The sequence below is a fragment of the Myotis daubentonii genome, chromosome 19 (genome assembly GCF_963259705.1).
Source record: "Myotis daubentonii chromosome 19, mMyoDau2.1, whole genome shotgun sequence".
NCBI lineage: Eukaryota > Metazoa > Chordata > Mammalia > Chiroptera > Vespertilionidae > Myotis > Myotis daubentonii.
Genome location: NC_081858.1, coordinates 2,220,591 through 2,225,133, shown reverse-complemented (window position 1 = coordinate 2,225,133; position 4,543 = coordinate 2,220,591). Strand labels below are relative to the sequence as shown.

Here is a 4,543-nt window from a genome sequence, read left to right as displayed (position 1 = left end):
GTTCATGTAACTCAGGTTTGGTCTAAATTTAGGGTGAGCAAAACATAATTAGAGAGGCGGAACTGTTGCAAAAAAAAAAAACACAACAAAAAACAGATTAAAGCTAAAATAAATACTTGTACATTTCGCTCCATGCAGAATACCTGCATTCCCACAATGGTACTTAAGAGTTGTTAATGTACATATGTTCTTTTTCTTTGTGTACACATTTAGTTTTATTGTAACAAAGCAACTTGTACACTTTTAACGTTGAAAACTCAGCATCATCTTTTCTTTCTGGTGAAACAAAAATAAAATTTAAAAATAAACTGAAACAAAATTACAATAGAGAAATGTCAATTCTGAATAAGATCCTACAGCGTCTGCTGATTCTCCCATCGAGTGGCAGGACTCACATCATCATTAGGAGAGACTTTTATTTTAAAAATTCCATCTTAGACTGCAAGGATGTCCACTAAACAACAATTAAACATGCCAAAGAAGGGGACATGTTGTCAAAATGCCCACTTAACTCACCAAACGTCTCAGGCCCACCCTTTGCTGACATTCTATAACCTCCCTCCCCCTTTTTAAATTGTTTTTCTTTTTTTAAACAAGAGAAAGTAGACAGATACATGTTGGTAAATGCTAACTGTCCATATTCACATAGAGACACAGTGTAATCTCTGAGCCCGATATACAGAGAAAGGAGGAAAAAGCTAGAATTCTATGCAACACTACACAGGGGCCTAGCGACCTCCAGCTCCCAGCAGAGCTCAGGGAGCAGGTTTTTCTTTTTCCCACAGAGCACGGTGGTGTTGGTTCCATTAAGTTTTTCTTGAGACAGGAATGGATAGCAGTGAATTTGAAACAGAAAGGGGCAAACATTCCTCCCCACTGTATTCTGCTCAAGGTACAGGTCGCCCCCAAAGAAGGTGAGAACCATGGTGTAAAGATGGTGTAAACGAGAGAAGAGAGACCTCAAAAACAGGGCGACTGAGCACAAGGGGAGGGTGGAGAAAAGAATAAATAGACTGCAACTTGCTCCCAGGGACTGGAGAAAATTAAAGAGGTTGGGACCCATCAGTGTTCATTAGTCATCTTCTCCTTCACCTTCCTCTCCTTCTTCCCCTCCTCCTCATCTTCATCTTCGTCACCTTCATCCTCATCCCCTTCTTCATCAATATCTTCCAACCCTTCCTCCTCTTCTTCTTCTTCTTCATCATCATCATCATCATCATCATCACCACCACCATCTTCTTCCCCTTCCCCTTCTTCATCCTCTATGTCAGGAACCAAGTAGTACTGTGATGGATTTGGCCAAATGTCATCTTGGATGACTTCTCCTAACTCATCTGCACCTGCATCAGAATGGTCAGTAACCAGGTAACGAAGCTTTCTGGTTCCTCGTGCTGTCTCTTCCTGCTGGCGTTATTCTGTGTTTGACTTGAATGTTTCGTCAAATCCTTTCCAGATTTCCATTTGATTTCAGTGGACTTTGAAGATGGATCACCACTCTCATTCAGATGAAACTCTTTGGAGCGAACTTGATTTTCAAAGTAAGGATTTTCATCAAAATAAAAATCTATTCTGTAACCGGATTTAATATCTTCAAATTCTGTCCCTTCAACTCTTGTCAAATAATGCAGCGCCTCTTCCCCCTCTTCCCCAAGCAGTGCAGACACTTTTGGGTTGTTGACAAATGTTGTTACCCAAAAATGTGGGATTTTGACATCAATTCTGATTTCTTCTGAAAAAATGGTTGGCGGAGTTTGTTATACAGTGGGGCCTTGACTCGTGAGTTTAATTTGTTCCTTGATGAAGCTCGTAACTCAAATTACTCGTATGTCAAATCAAAAAGTGAACGAGTGAGACACGTGATGCTGGGCTGATGTTGTGGTGTTCACTGTGACGTTCGCTGCGCCAACTAGCGGTGGGGTGTCTGAAGCTGGCTCATAACCCGAATTTTAGCTCACAACTCAAAGCAAAAAATCGGCCGAGAAACGGCTCGTATCTCGAAAAACTCGTTAGTCGGGACACTCGTAAGTCAAGGCCCCACTGTATTTCTGTTCTACTTTGAAAATCTCCTCACTGGCTGCTCATCAAGTCTGTCTATTTCATTTTGTGCTTCATCAACATGTTCAATCGCTTCTTGCTGTTCTTTTTCTCCCTTTGGCACATCCTGAGGGGCCGGCGTCTTCTCTGGCTTGGGAGCGGAGGCAGTTTTGGTTTCTTCGTTGGAGATGGGAGCGAGGACGGGCGTCTGGGGGCCATGCTGTAAGGAAAGCCGGAGGAGCTGCTGTCCATATGCCTTTAATTTAATGTCTGGAATAGGTAACCATTAACTAACGTACAAAAGAGCATATGAGAACCCTCTCCCACACATTCTCTCCTACATACATGCACCACCACTTCATTCTCCTCAAAGGCAGGCAATACTATTTTAAAAAACATATCCAACCAGAAATGCAGATACAAATAAATACACACATATGTCATCTTGATTCTGCATTTTGCTTTTACTTTTCAATTAACATTATATTTAAAAACATTTTCCCAAATAAGGGCATAGAAGCTTCCTTACTCTTGGTCAGGCTGCACAGTTTCCATCGTGGGTGTGTCACCCCCAGTCAGCAGGCTCCCCGGCAGCGTCCCCTTGTCTCTGTTCCTGCCATTGGGTGACGACGGCCTCAGGGGCTTGTGGTGCACAGTGATCAGTTCCAAAATTTGGTCTTATTAACAGATTCCTGACACCGATGCCTCTTCTTCTTCTTCTTCTTCCTCCTCCTCCTCCTCCTCCTCCTCCTCCCCCTCCTCCTCCTCCCCCTCCTCCTCCCCTTCTTCTTTTTTTTCTTCTTCTTCTTCTTCTTCTTCTTCTTCTTCTTCTTCTTCTTCTTCTTCTTCTTCTGATTTTTATTGTTGAAAGTATTACATGGTTCCTCCTTTTCCCCCATTAATCTCTTCCAGCTGCTCCCATCCTCCCCCCACCCAAGGCCCTCACCATCCCTTTGTCTGTGTCCACAGGTTATGCATATATGCACACAAGTTCATTGGTTGATCTCTTCCCACCCACCATCCCCTGCCTTCCCTCTGAGGTTCAACAGTCTGTTCATGCTTCTATGACTCAGTCTATTTTTTTTTAAAATATATTTTATCGATTCTCTACAGAGAGGAGGGGAGAGGGACAGAAAGCCAGACACATTGATGAGAGAGAAATATCGATCAGCTGCCTCCCGCAAGCCCCCCACTGGAGATGCCCGCAACCAAGGTACATGCCCTTGACCAGAATCGAACCCGGGACCCTTGAGTCCGCAGGCCGCCGCTCTATCTGCTGAGCCAAACCGGTCAGGGCGACTCAGTCTATTTTTGATCATCAGTTTATTTGGTTCATTAGATTCCACATATGAGATCACATGGTACTTATCTTTCTCTGACTGGCCTATTTCACTCAGCACAATGCTCTCCAGGTCCATCCATGCTGTTGCAAATGGTAAGTGTTCTTTCTTTTTTACTGCTGCGGAGTATTCCATGGTGTAGGTATACCTCAGGTTTTTAATCCACTCATCTACTGATGGGCACGGAGGCTGTTTCCAAGTCTTAACCATTGTAAATTGTGCTGTTATGAACATAGGGCTGCATATAATCTTCCTGATGAGTGTTTCGGGTTTCCACTATTATCTTCCTATTGAAGTTTTTCTGTTAGTGTACAATCGTGCAATATTAAACGCAAACAGACATATCCATGAAGGTGCTGGCTTGGGCATGTGACCAGCATTTTTGGAACTTTATGTTCTGGGCCCGCTAGAGGGAGCCACAAGGGACAGTGGGGAGCTAGGGAGGGAGTAGAGAGATGTGATTAAAAATACAATTGGCTCTGTTGCATTTTTATAAAATTAATATTTATTGTTGAGATTATTGCAGAGGTCCCTTTGTTTTTTCCCCCATAGCTCCCCTCCACCCAGTTCCCACCCCACCCCAGGCCCTTGCTACCCTATTGTCTGAGTCCATAGGTAATATATACATGCATACAAGATCTTTGTTTAATCTCTTCCTGGCCCCTCCCCCACAGCCTCTTCCCTCTGAGAATCATCAGTCTGTTCCATTTCTATGCCCCTGATTCTATTTCATTCACCAGTTTATTCTGTTCATCAGATTTTTTATTCGTTTGATTTTTAGATTCAATTGTTGATGGATATGTATTTGTTGCCACTTTGTTGTTCATATTTTTTATCTTTACTTTTTTCTTCTTCTTCCTCTGCTTAAAGAATACCCTTCAGCATTTCATGTAATACTGGTTTGGTGGTGATGAACTCCTTTAGCTTTTTCTTGTCTGTGAAGCTCTTTATCTGACCTTCAATTCTAAATCATAGCTTTGCTGGGTAGAGTAATCTTGGTTGTAGGTTCTTGCTATTCATCCCTTTGAATATTTCTTGCCACTCCCTTCTGGCCTGCATAGTTTCTGTTGAGTAATCAGCTGATGATCGTATGGGCACTCCCTTGTAGGCAACTAACTGCTTTTCTTTTGCTGCTTTTAAAATTCTCTTTGTCTTTGGCCCTTGGCATT

General features: G+C 42.8%; 1 pseudogene; it reads right to left on the bottom strand.

Moving 5' to 3' along the window:
* Positions 1-940: 940 nt before the first annotated feature.
* Positions 941-2,957, bottom strand: LOC132221700 (protein SET-like; annotated as a pseudogene).
* Between the last annotated feature and the right edge of the window lie 1,586 nt (positions 2,958-4,543).